This window comes from Sorex araneus, chromosome X, assembly GCF_027595985.1.
Source record: "Sorex araneus isolate mSorAra2 chromosome X, mSorAra2.pri, whole genome shotgun sequence".
Lineage (NCBI taxonomy): Eukaryota > Metazoa > Chordata > Mammalia > Eulipotyphla > Soricidae > Sorex > Sorex araneus.
In genome coordinates this window covers 5,530,284-5,544,744 of record NC_073313.1, presented here as the reverse complement: position 1 = coordinate 5,544,744, position 14,461 = coordinate 5,530,284, and positions in this window count along the sequence as shown.

Below are 14,461 nucleotides of genomic sequence, written 5' to 3'. Positions count from 1 at the left end.
GAGGTGAATGGGCACTAGTGGAGAGATGGGTAAATGATCACTCTATGAGTCAAATGCAAACACAAAACTTCATAAGTTAGTAACTGTACATCGCAGTGATTCTCCAATAAAAATATTTAAAAATAAATAAATAAAAGATTGTTTCTATACGATCCCTTCCTTTCTGGCAGATTGTCCTTGTTTTGCTCTTACTGTTCCTGAAACAAATTTTAAAGAACCTATGAAGAGATATCAATGGAGAGTTTTGCCTCAGGGAACGGCCAATAGATCCACCTTATGTCAAAAGTTTGTAGCACAGGCTATACAACCAGAAAGCAATATCCAGCTAGTTATATTATTCACTATATGGATGATATATTAATTGTACATACCGATGAAGATCAATTATTAAGTACTTTTAAAAACATGACAGTTGCTTTAACTCAGGCTGGACTTTTTATTTTGTCTGAGAAAGTATAATGCAAGGAGGAGCCTTATTCTGGTTTACGTTATCAGTTATTTACAGATAAGGTTAAAATGCAAAACTTAAGCCTTAGAAAAGACAGATTATGTACTCTGACTTCCAAAAACTTCTTGGGGACATTAACTGGATTAGGCCTTCCTTGTGTTTAGCATGCTTAATCCACTGTTTGATATATTTAAAGGAGATTCGGATCCCAGTTCTTCTTGGATATTAAGCCCTCAAGGCCGAGAGCACTGAAATTGGTTGAACAAGCCATTATGGCTCCATCCATTGGATATTGTAATTATACTCATCTGTAGCCTTTATATATTATATTCAGTTCCCATATTCCTGCAGCAGTACTATATCAGGATAAGCCCTTTTTATGGATTCATTTACAAGCATCTCCATGGGAGGTTTGAACTCCTTACTATGAGATGGTTATTGCTTTAATTGCCCTGCGTCAAAAACAATCTAATTTATATTTTGGTAAAGACACAGGAGCAATTGGAACCCCTTTTGATAAAGACAAGCAAAACTGGTGAAGTCAATTTTAGAATTCATGGAACATCGCCTTAGTAAATTATTCAGCTACTATTCCTATCATTTACTACACGACACAATTTTACATTTTATGGTGACTCATCCCTTTATTTTTCCACATACTACAGTTCAACAGTCTATTACTAATGCTGGTTTAATTTTTACTGATGGATCTTCTAATGGCTGAGCCGTGGTACGAACAGATACGGGCACAAAGGTTTGGCAGACAGGTTGCACTTCTGCTCAGGAAACTGAACTTTATGCTGTGCTTCCTGGTCTTAAATTGTGTAATGAGGTGCCTTTTAATCTCTATTCTGACAGTCAATATTTTGTACGAGCCTTACTTGCTATTGAAACTGTTCTGTATATTGGATATTCTAATCATCTTGTACAGGATTTTTCTTTAACCAAATCCAAACTGTTATTCATCAGTGAACTCATCTGTGTTATATTGGATATATCTGTGCACATTTGGCCTTCCTGGACCTCTTTCAGAGGGAAATGTTCTGGCTGACAAAGCAACTGAAATATTCTTTTCCCAAGCTCAATCCTCTCTCCGCTCCCATAAACTTCACCATCAGAACAGCAGGAGCCTCTGCCAGCAGTTTCATATTCCTAGAGAATTTGGCAGACAAATTGTTAAACAAGGTTCAGAATGTCCTTTGCTGCATTCAGTGCCTCATTATGGAATTAATCCTACAGGCCTTTTATCAAATGGACTGTGGCAAATGGATGTCACACTTATTCATGCTTTTGGCAATCTTCTCTATGCTCATGTCACCATAGACACTTATTCAGGATTTCTACATACTACTTTAGAAACAGGGGAAGCTGATAAACATTGTTTGGCTTGTTTTGCAGTTATGAGTACCCTGAAACATAAAAACAGATAATGGCCCTTGGTTATACTGGAAAAAGTTTTCAATGTTTTATACACAGTTAAATATTATACATAAGACAGGCATTTCATATAATCCTCAAGGACAAGGTATTGTTGAACGAGCACACCAAACTTTTAAAAATCAGTTGCAAAAAATAAAAAAGGGGAGTTGTATTCCCAACAACCTAGAAATCTATTGAAGCATGCCCTCTTTGTTTTAAATTTTTTGATTTTTGATGAAGACAGTTATACCCCAGCACAGAAGCTGTGGGAAAAAAATATAGAAAATTAAAAAAATCCCATCCTCTTATAAAATGGAAAGATCCATTGGATGAAAATGGTAGGGGCCAGATACAGTATTGATGTGGGGACAAGGGCATGTTTGTGTCTTTCCACAGGATGTCGAAAGGCCACGCTGGTTGCTGGATAGATTGGTGCACCAGACACAGAAAGAACTTGATCAATCAATTTGCACAGATGACGTTCGTGGATCCAACCAGCCTTGCTGAGACCACATTGACAAAGGATCAGGTCCAACAGGCATACTCTCAAGATAAGAGAAGTCAATTGCATGTGACCCTGATGGCCTTCATTGTACAGCTGATGCCCCTCAGTTCAGCAAGGGCAGACACATTTTGGACTTCCATTCCAGATCCCCCGTTGTTGCAGTTAGCCACTTGGCCAAGAGAGCAGATTCAGTTTTATAATAATGCTACTCAGTAGGATGGGGAATGAGGGCTCCACATATTATATGGCACCAGTCAGATATTTCCTTCTCTGTAATATCTGGAAGAACCCCTATTTGTTTAGAGAGGGATTCTTCCACTAATGGGATTTTGGGATGTTTGGGCTTATAGGATCATGTAATATATTGGAAGAATTTAACTACTATTGTTACCATTAATGGAACAGGGTTTTCTAAATGGTCTCACTTCCATAGAGAATCTCTGTCGCCTTTAGATTTGGAAATATGTTCTCCAACAATTGTACCATCTTTGTCTGCTGTATGGTCCCCTTGCAAAAGCTTACAGGGCAGTTCTTGGACAATGCACAATCTTGCCTGGGTTTCTTGGCCTCCTCGCACACCAGATAACAGCATTTATGGAGAAACAAAGGTCGCAGACGCGCCGTGGGGTTTGCTGAGTGAAGGATATCAAATGGAATATGGAGAATGGCCTTGGCCATGGGGAAGAACAATGATTCTTTTCCAGATAATGTGGAAAAATTGCGGCCAGTCAGTGGCAACCAGGACAAACAAAATGTGGACTTCTCTCTAGGTTATGGTGCCGCTCAAACTGATGGATCCATTGAAGTATGCGTGCCACTTCCTTGGGCACTTATGTTTGGGTATGCTAATATCACGTTACAACAGGGAATTTGTAAAGTGACTTGTGTTAATTGTATAATTACTAATTGCATTATGGGTATTGGGAAACGGGTATTTATTGTTAAATAATCTTCTTTATTTTTGTTGATTCAATCCAAGTTACGATGTCATTATAACTTGGAGTTGTGTTACTGATATGAAATATAACAAGACCAAATATCCGTGGCAATGAATCAAGAAACATGTTACAGGGCTTTGGCATGACGCCAGTGCAAGTTTGGATCTTTTGAACCTACATCAGGAAATTGTAACTATAAAACAGGCATTGACGAATTAAGGGACCCGAGCGTGCTGTCCTTGCTGGGGCTCCACTGACCCCAGGGAGGGTCAGGGCTGGCATCCGGGCAGGGCCGAGTGTGCAGCGGAGCCGGAGGCTGCGGCCCAGCGCGCTTCTGGCGATCCTCTGCCCCAGGTGCGCCCTGGGAACGCGAGGCCGCGTGCCCCTGGGAATCAAGCAGGCGTGTCCTCGGGCCGGGTTCCCTTGGGGTGGAGGGGGCTTGTGGCCCGAGGGAGGGAGGCAGGAGAAGGAGGCGCGGACTTCACGCTGTCCGGGGCCTCGGGAAGGTGCTGAGTCTGACGCCCGCCCGCCTGCTCGCCCGCAGCCCCCATACTGGCTCCATTGGTCCATGGGCGCCAAGGGGTCCATGCTCTGCCCCCGCCCACCACAGCCCTGCGCCAACCACGCTCAGACCCGAGGCAGGGTGCTCGCTCCCTCCCTGCCTCGCCTCTCCTGACCCGCCCTCCACACCTCTGCGCCTTCCACCATGACCCTTCCCACAGCTTCCCTATCCCCCGCATCTCTCTCTCTCTGGCTCTCTAGCTCTCTGTCTCTCTGTCTGTGTGTCTCTGTCTCTCATTCTGTCTCATTGTCTCTCTTTTGTCTCTCTCTCTGTCTCTCTCTCTCTTTCTTTCTGGCCCTCTGTTTCTCTGTCTCTCTCATTCTGTCTGTCTCTCTTAGGTTTGTCTGTCTGCCTGCCTCTCTTTCTCACTCTCTGACTCTCTGACTCTATTTGGCCCTCTGTTTCTGTCTCTATCTCTCCCTGTATCTCTTATTCTGTCTCTTTGTCTCTTTTTTGTGTGTCTCTGTCTCTCTCCTGGCTCTTGGCTCTCTCTCCTTGGCTCTCTCTGGCTCTGTCTCTCTGTTTGTCTCCCTGTCTCTCTCTCTGATTCTTTCTGATTCTCTCTGTCTCTCTCATTCTGTCTGTCTCAGGTTCTCTGTGTCCTCCCGAACCTCCAGTTCAAATAGATCTTCTCTGCTCTCCTCTCCTCCCCTTCCCTCCCCTCTCTCCCCACCCCTCTCCTACCCTCTTCTCCCACCCCTCCCCTCTTCCTCCTCCTCCTTTCCTTTTATCTTACTCTTCCTCCTCCTCTCCTCTCCCCTCCCCTCCCCTCCCCTCCCCTCCCCTCCCCTCTCCTCTCCTCTCCTCTCCTCTCCTCTCCTCTCCTCTCCTCTCCTCTCCTCTCCTCTCCTCTCCTCTCCTCTCCTCTCCTCTCCTCTCCTCTCCTCTCCTCTCCTCTCCTCTCCTCTCCTCTCCTCTCCTCTCCTCTCCTCTCCTCTCCTCTCCTCTCCTCTCCTCTCCTCTCCTCTCCTCTCCCTCCTCCTCTCCTCTCCTCTCCTCCCCCTTCCTTCCTCTTCCTGTTTTCCTTTTCCATTTTCTCTTCTTTCTCTCTCTGTTTTGGGGCAGCCACACCCAGCTATGCCCAGGGCTGACTTCCCGGCTCTGTGCTCGGATGACTCCTGGTGGGGCTCTGGGGACCATGTGTGGAACCAGGAATTCAACCCAGGCTTGGCGAGAGCCCGGCAGGTGCCTGACCCTGGGACCATCTCTCCGGCCTATTTTTCCCTTCGCTTCTCTCTTCTTACACACCCTTACTGAAATCCTTCCTCTTTTTTGCCCGCTCATGGAAAACAGTGACTGTCATAGCAGTTCTGGAGGTGGAGACTTCACTTGGTGCGTCTACTGGTTCGTGCTCAACTGTGAGAAGAGAGAGGAGTTTGGGAAAGAACCAGGTGATGCCCATGGAGAGCTGAGAGAGACGGGAGAGGGCCCAGGAGGGGCCGGGAAGTGTTTGCTCTGGAGTATCCCCAAATTTAGCGCCCTAAAGCAAACGGAGGCCTGAAGTACACAGTAGTTCACAGAGAGTGTCCCGGAGCCACCAGGAAAATCACTGCAGGAGACTGGCAGGATAGAATAGTGGGTAGGGCACTTTGCCTGCATGGAGCTGAGTTGGGTTTGATCTCTAGCACTGCACATGGTCCCTCGAACCAGCCAGGAGTGACCGAGTGCAGAGCCGAGGGTATGCCCCAAGCACTGCCAGCCGTGGCCTCTGAAGCTGAAAAAAAGAAATCGTTGCATGATTTAGCATGGTGTAGATGAAGAAGACCCTCTCAGCTACACGGAAGAATTTCTGAGTCAATTTTCTGATAAAATTACTGAGGTCTAAGAGAGAGCGCACGGGAGGTCAAGGTCCTGTCTCTCATGAGAGCTGCCGAGGCAGCTTTGACCCAGGTTCCAACCCGGGTTCTCGGAATGATGTGAAACCCAGGTAGAACAGAGAGGGCGTGGCTATGGCTGGCCATGGCTGTGGGCTCAGGTCACGTGGGAGGCGGTGATGGCCCGTTTTCTGAAGACGGGTCGGTGTCTTGGAGCTGCATATGTTTCCTGACAATGAGTGGACTTTGCCCCTTTGTTCCGACTCTCCCGTGGTTTGCCGTGTGTTTCCTCCAGGCTGCCTTGGTGAGGTGCATGCACTCCTGCCTGATTTTCGCTCCCTGGTGTCTGTGCGTGCTGGTGAATATCACTCAACAAACGGGTACGTGCGGCCTCCTGGGCAATTTGGCCATGGCCATACTGCCCTAGCAGGGAAAAGAACAAAGAGGAATAAAGAAGTGGTGAAGTGATCAAGAAACTCCCAGAAACTTTGCCTGCCCTTCCTATCACGTTGGCGGTGTGGACCAGTGTGAGTGTGGCATTTCCGAGCACCAGGCTATTCTGTAGGTGAAGGGACATTGTCTCCACTCCATGGTCTTGCGTCCCTAAAACGTGACAAGGTGGACATGCCTGGCGGGTGTCTCTGCTCATTTCTAGCCTGAGACAAACCAGATGGTGTAAGGTCACCCCGCCAGCCCTTTCCGTTCCAGAAACGGATCCGAGGACCCACCCAAAGCCCACTCTCGCTCCTTCTCCTCAAAGTTCTGGAAACTGAAACCGTTTTCGCTCGGGCTTGACCTACCTCCAGAAAGAACCCGAGAGTCCTTAGAATGGTCCGACCACAGCGTTTGGATGCGGGAAGGACCAACCCAGGCACAGACACCTGCAGACACTGTCTTCTTCCAGAAAGGGACAGCAGGATGGCATGGGTGGGGGAGGGGACATCCTTTGTCGTTCTCACGGAAAAGTTTAGCGGTGACTTTAGGGATGAAAACAGAATTTTGCAACACAAAACGTCCATGCATGACAGTCCAGATGCGTGTGTGTAACAGCGGTGAGTAACAGTGAGCATAGTAGGGTACTGATGTGAGTAAGAGAGTGGATGAAAGGGTAATGATATGAGTGTAATGGCTATAACAGTGTGAGTCAGGATGTACTCACACATAGTCACAGTGTAAGGGTGTAATGGCTACAGTATGACTGATGGCTATAACGGTGCGAGTAACAGTGGAGTGGTGTGGGTAATGGCATAAACACCGTGACAGTGGGAGTTGAGGTTGAGTGAGGGGGTGAGTAATGGTGTGAGTAGTGGTGTGAATAGTGGTGTCATGGCTAACGGTGCAACCTCTGTGAACACTGTGTGAGTAACTGTGACTGATGGTGCAGTAGCTGAGTAACAGTGTGAGCAATGGCTGTAGGTAACACTGCGGGTAACAGGTTGAGTTCTAGGGTGAGTAATGGTATGAGTAATAGTGTCCTGGCTGAGTCACAGAGTAATGGCTGTGAGGGATGGTGTGAGGAAAGGGTGCAATGGAGTGAGTAACATGGGTCAGTACCAGGGTAACAGTGTGAGTAACATGTGAGGGTACCATTGTGAGTAACAGGTTGAGTTCTGGGGTGAGTGACAGTGTAAGTAATCATATCCTGGCTGAGAAACAGTGTAATGACTGTGGGTAAAGTGTGTGATGGTGTGAGGAAAGGCTGCAATGGTGTGAGCAACGCAGGTCAGTACAGTACATACAGATGACATAAACAGAGAGATACAACATGATGACATAAACAGGTAGATGTGACATACAGATCATATAGCATGCAGATACATATAGATGCCATAAACATACAGATACATACAGATGACATAGAGATATGACATACAGATACCTTAAAGAGATACAACATACAGATGACATAAACAGGGATACAACATAAGGTGGTATAAACACAGAGATGCAACATACAGATGCCATAAAGATACAACATACAGATGCCATAGACATACAGATATATACAGGTGACATAAACATAGAGATGCGACATACAGATGACATAAACATAGAGATACGGCATACAGATGACATAAACAGAGACATATGGCATACAGATGAGATAAGCAGATACAGGTGGTATACACATATGACATATAGATGACATCAACAGAGATAGACATATGGATGACATAACATGCAGATATAACATACAGATACAGAGCAATACAATATACAGATGACAAACATAGAGACGGTGATGGGTATGAACAGAAACCTCAATACACATGTAGACGGTGATGGGATAGAGATATAGAGAAAATGGCGACAGGCATCATATATGATATGACAGAAACATTAGATATGGCAGAGAGATGACACTAGCCTGGAGATGGTGACAGAAACATGCACAAGCGTGTGACGTGAGAGGTCACAGATACACATAAGGGTGGTGACAGACACCACAGAGTGGCAGATATGACCTCTGCATGGGGACTGGCATGGCAGAGACATACATGCTGACAGAGATAACGTAAACGTGCAGAGGTAACATATTGTGACATGAACATGGAGATGGGGACGGGACTAGATCTAGATGGTGACAGACAGGACTGATGTACTGATGATGACAGACAGTGGCCTGGCGTAAAGGTCATGACAAGCATAACACCGACATAAACGCAGAGGCGATATGATAGTCATAAATGGTGACAGATATGACATAAACGGATATGACATAGTATATAGCTGAAATAGATGGCATGACACAGAGATGGTGACATGGCATAAGCATCGATGAGACGGTGGCAGATATGACGCAGATACAGATGGTGGCAGACGTAACACAGGCATGGAGGTATGACATAATTGCAGTGATAGGACACATGGATGGTGACAGGGTGTCAACATCAATGCGGACCGTGATCAATAAGACACAGATATAAATGGTAGGACACAAACACATAAAAACATCGATCTGACATATACATGATATAACACAAATGGTGACTTGGGATAAACATGACGGTGACTGACAGGACATAGAGGTGGTGACACAGAGGATGAAAACGTCAAGATGTGCCATAACCACGGAGACAGGATGGACGGATGACATAGACCTGTGGATGGGGACAGTCGCAGCTTCGGGCAGGGACAAATGTAGACCGAGCTGATGACCCACAGAGACAGAGGACTCCATCCACAGGCAAATGTTCACAGGCGCCCACACAGACAGGGCAGACAGAGACGCAGAGACTCGGGCTGAGAGTCTCTGCTGCCCAGCAGGGCGGGTTCTGAACCCTCAGCAGAGCTGGGGGCCAGGCCTTGAGGTGGAATTGCCTCTACCAGCGATCAGCCATGCGATGGCTGAAGAGAGAAAGGCGGGGGCTCAGGCCGGCTCGCACCCAGCCCCTCCTTACTGGGTTCACCTCTGGGGGCTGTGGGAGTGGCTTCTGAGGCAGCTCTGTCTCCCTGTTCCAGCCCTGCTGCGCCCCTAGATGTCAGCCCCCCGGTGCTTCCAGGACAGGGTGGTTGCGGGCAGGGCGGGCCCCTGGGTGACTAAACACTGAAAAGGCCCAAAGTATTTGCCCCTGCCTCCACTGTCCTTAGCTTATTATTTTCCTTAGATTTATATGGAACTTTGGGGGGTTGAGAGAGGGTAGAGAAAAGTAATATCTGCAGAGATCCGAATTCCTGAGAGTCCCACTGGAACGCATCCCAGTTTGCCAAGAGCACTGGGGTCAAAGGGGGCCGATAGAAATGTTGATGCTTTAGCAGGTTTGAAACTGCGGCCCCTGACCCCCAGGCCTGGCTGGAGCGAGGCTGCATCTATATAATCGATAGAACCCCCTTCCCGGGGCACTGCACCATGCAATCCTGTACACTGCCATCCTGCAACAATCCTGAACTCTTTCCATTGTGCATATGTGCACATACACACACACACACACCCCTCTCCAAGGTGCTTCACCATGCAATACTGCAAACTGCCATCCTGCAGCAATCCCGAACTCTTTCCATTGTATTGTACACACAGAAACACAAACACCCCAAACGTGAATTCTTTCCATTGTGCGTACACACACACTCACACACCCCCCCCCCTGGGGTGCTGTACCATGCAATCCTGCAATCCGCGATCTTGCAATAATCCTGAATTGCTTCCATTGTGCATACACACACACACGCACACAACCAATCCTGAACTCTTTCCATTGTTTATACATACACACACACACACACACACTTGTCCCTGGGGTGGTGCACCATGCAACCCTGCAAACTGCCATTCTTTAACAATCCTGAACTCTTTCCACTGTGCATATGTGCATACACACCAATCCTAAACTCTTTCTATTGTGCATACACACACACACGCACACACACACCCCAATCCTAAACTCTTTCCATCGTGCATACACACACACACACACACACACACACCTCTTCCTGGGTGCTGCACCATGCAACCCTGCAAACTGCCATCCTATAACAAACCTGAACTCTTTTCATTGTGCATAAGTGTACACACACACACACACACACATCCGGCAGCAATCCTGAACTCTTTCCATTGTGTCATTGTGTACACACACACACACACACACAGAAACACACACGCCCCGGGTGCCAGTGTGTCGCTGCAGCCGCGCGCCCAGAGCAGGTGCCTGGAGCTCCCCGGGGTGCAGGGGCCGCCGGCCCGTCTGCAGAGCCCTGGGGTCCGGGGCGTGCGCCCTAAGCCCGCAGCCTGACGCGGCACCAATGCCGGGTGACGGGCCCGCCTCCCCGCTACCGCCTGGAGCCCATCCGGCCCACCTGGGGACCCGACTCCCTTTCCGTGCGGAACACCCCTTGCTTCGGTTTCGGAGCTGCCGGGCCGCCACTCAACCGCGCGCCGCCTATGGAGCGCCCGGGCCCCGCACGGCCCGCCTCTCACTCCGCTCGACCAATAGGAGCGCGGCTCGCTTCCATACCTCCCGCCCCCTTGTGGTCCGCCTCCGTGCCCGGAACCGGAAGACGGGGCCCGGCCTCTCCGCGAGGCCCCGCCTCTCTGCACCGCGCACCTCCTGGGAAGGTCCAGAGGGAACAGGTGTGGGGGCGGGGACGTGGCCAGGAGAGGCCGCCCCACGAGACTTTGTGACAAAATCACGCTGCGCGGCCCCGCCCAGGAAGGTACGAGCGGTGCCGGGGTCTCGTTTGTGACGTCATCGTCACTGGCTTGGCCGCTTGTCGGAGCGCCCCGGAAGTGGTTGCCTCCGCTGGCCGGCGATCCCGGAAGTGGTTCCCTGCGCCGGTTTCCCCGTTGCCCCTGGCAGCCGGAGCACACACTGAGCGGCTGCGCCCCCTGCCGGAGGGTGAGCGCGCCCCGCCCGCAGGATGCTGGCTGGCCCCGGGCCCAGGTACTGCCCTGCGCTGGTGACGTCGGAGCCCGGGAGGCGGGCGGGGGCGGGGCGGGATGCCCTAGGGAGGCCGCCCAGCAGCATCCCCGCATCCTTGCATACCTGCATCCCCGACTCCCTGTATCCCCGCATCCCTGCACCCCAGCATCCCAGCCCCGGGCGCTAGCTAGCCCACGCGGGTACCAGGCAGAGCCGAAAACGCAGCGCACTCCGGGGTCCCGAGGTGAAAAGGCGGAGATGGAAACGAGAAGGGGCGTCCGATTCTGTTTTATTCGAGATGGAAACGAGGAGGGACGTGTGAATCACTTTATTCCATCCAGTAGGGTTGATTTTCTGGTGGATGCAGGGCAAAACGGGATACGGTCCTCATTCTACTGGCTCTGAGCATGTTCTGTCCCTTACCATCTGCCAGTCCTTAAAGGTTTGGTGGGAATAACCCGGGGGAAACCCCATTTCTCACGCGCCTGGGGGTCAGCGAGGCAGATGAGGCAGGACGGAGGGTCTCTGTTGGTTGGCATGTCCAGCTCTCCAGTATTTTCAGGAATGGAAGTTGGGAGTCCTAAGGACGCTCAGACTCAGAGTGGGAAAGTAGAGAGCCTCAGTTTATTAGCCTATTAGCGAATGGGCTCCTTTATTAGAAAGGAGGAAGAGAAAACAATGGGAGAGGGATTGACTACTCTGGTGCTGAGTTGTGTGGTGTTGGAATTATGTGCATGTGTAAACAGGACTCCTAGTGTGGGAAACCATAGAATTTCAATGAAAAAATTTCAAAGTTAAAGCCTAAGTACCAAAGGGAAAAAAGTAGAAGAGAAAAACTCCCCAAAAGTAGAAGAGAGAAACTCCCCAGGTGGGAAGGAATGTAGTTTATTTTGTGGGGTTTTCATAATGAACCGGCTCTTTGTCATACTGGGGGTGCAGACTTTAGAGATAAGGGGGGTTTCCTGCAGACCCTTTGAGATGGAAATTGGGTTCTTGGCAGATCCCTGTCAGAATATTCGCCCTAGGTCTTGCCCATTATCTCAGCCTCCCCAGCCTGAGCTAGGGAGGAAGGAGAGAAAGTGGGAGAGAGGGGAGAGGAACACGCTAAAGAGAGAACCGTGGGCTTCTCCAGAGGCAGAGATGGCCTACACACACCCCAGCAGGAGACTTGGAAGTATCAGAGGCCAACCCCCAAGAGGGGAGATGTGGGCGACACAGGTGCCCGGCCACATGGGCACAAGCAGCACATGTGGCCCTCCCTTTGCTCAAGGTGGCTTTCATAGGGGTTTTTCCAGCCTGGCCCCACCTGGGGCTTCTACCCAGGTAAGAGTCTGTCACTAGGGAGGTTTCCAAGGGGGTGGGCTTGGGAGTGGGGATGGTCTTGGAAATCCCTTTCCTGGCCTTTGTTCCAGCTGTAGCTTCTCCAGCAGGGGGGTCCAATCTCCTCCAGGTCTGTTGCTGGCCACCCCCCCTGTGCTGTCTCTCAGGCCCGCAGTGCTGCTGTGCCCCCCAGGTGAGCAGCTGACAGCCACTCGTGCTCTTTCCCGTCTCAGTCCCCGAAAGAAACAGGATTCCACATAGATGTTTATCTCTGTGTAGTGCTTAGAGAACTGTGGATTCTCTCTCTCTCTCTCTCTGTCTCTCTGTCTCTCCCTGTCTCTCTTCTTCTCCCTATCTTTCTCTGTCTCTGTTCTCTGTTTCTCCCTCCTCTTGGGCATTAGGCTTTGCAGTACAGGGGCCGGAAGGTCATCATGCACATCCCTTTCCCTCCTTTGAACACCTGGTCCTTGTCAGAGTGACCATCTCCAGCTCTCATTGTCATACTGGTCCCTTCTCTGTCCTCACTGCCCCTCGCCCCGACACACTTGGGCGGGCTTCCCACCACTGAGCCTCCTCCCGGCCCTGTTGGTGTGTGCCATACCCCCCTGGCCGCGCCCCAGCTCACGTGTGTCTCCTTCTCCGCCAGGAGTCTGGAATCATCTAGAGCGGAGGGCCGGGAGCTGGTCAGCGGCCGGAGACTCGCCCGGGGGACAGGCCGGGCAGACACCGCTTGGGGACCTCTGCGGGGACTCCGGCCAGGTGAGTACACCGGCGAGCACCACACGGGTTGGGGACTTGGAAACTCGGCGCCTGCTCTGCACATGGTCCCAGGGCTGGTCTGCACGTGCTGTCGGGGCACTGGCCCGTGGTCTGGATTGCCCTGGTGTCCGCAGAGGGCCCGGCTCCAGTGCTGTGTCCGTGCCTAGGCTGCTTAGCCTCTCTGATTCAAACTCCTGGCCAGTGCATTGTGGGTGCCGCTGCCACCTGAGTGACAGAGAAGGTCCGTGACACTGTGGAACATGTCAGGAGTGTGGAGTGTTTGTTCAGAGAAATGCCCACGGTTTTGTCCTTATCATCCACGTCTGTAACAGGGTTCACGGTGAGTTTGCCAGGTAGGAATAATGAAATGATTGTCACTCATTACTGAGGAAGTAATGGTCCTACAGCACGTTTTAAGCATTTGTGAGGCCAAATACTGTAGACATACATGTATGTGTGTATATATGTGTACACATATACATGCAAGGATCAAAGAAGAGTGCTGTTGCTTGCTGGCCTATTTCATTTTTAACAGCCTGAAAAATATTGATCAGGTTGACATCTCAAGGTAGATCCTCTTCAGTGTGAAAATAGTTTACTAGGTAGCGCAAAGCTTTGGATGATTTTTAATATCTTAAATCTGTTGGAACGATAATTTGTTAAAAGAAGAACATTAAACGGTTAAAACAGTTAAAGTAAAGTTGCAGTAAATTAGAGTATCTCTTCTCTCTGTGGAGGGAACATAGATCTACGTGAAATCCAGTTCCTTGGAACTAAAACATTTTTGAATCCTAATTCATTCTCCTTGCAATTTATGCATCTGGCATTATTAAAATATTCATATCTCCGAGCTAATGTGCCATCACAAATTTAATTTGCAAAACAGAGATACCATGAATAGAACATAATCCATAATCACTTTTTCTAGGCTTTGTGTTGAAGGCACACTTTGGGAAATATAGATAACTCAGTTCTCTCTTGTAACTCTGCAACAAAATTTTATCAAATAAGCATCGTTTTAGAAAATCATGATGTAATAGACTCTCGGAGCCAAAAATTTAAGGATTATGCACACACACATACATACACACATGTCCACATGTGTACACACATAGTATATGTATATGTGCATACACATTTGTGATATGTTTGTGTGTATATATACATACACATGTACATACATACGTGTGTACACCTGTGTACATGTATATGTAGTTCATTCTTTTGCAGAAGGTTATAAGCAGGCATTGGGTTGCAGTGTGGGGAGCTCTGCGCATTCTGCGGGCTCCCCCCAGAGCCTACCGGGCTGGCTGGACAGGCTGGGGCTGGTCAGCGC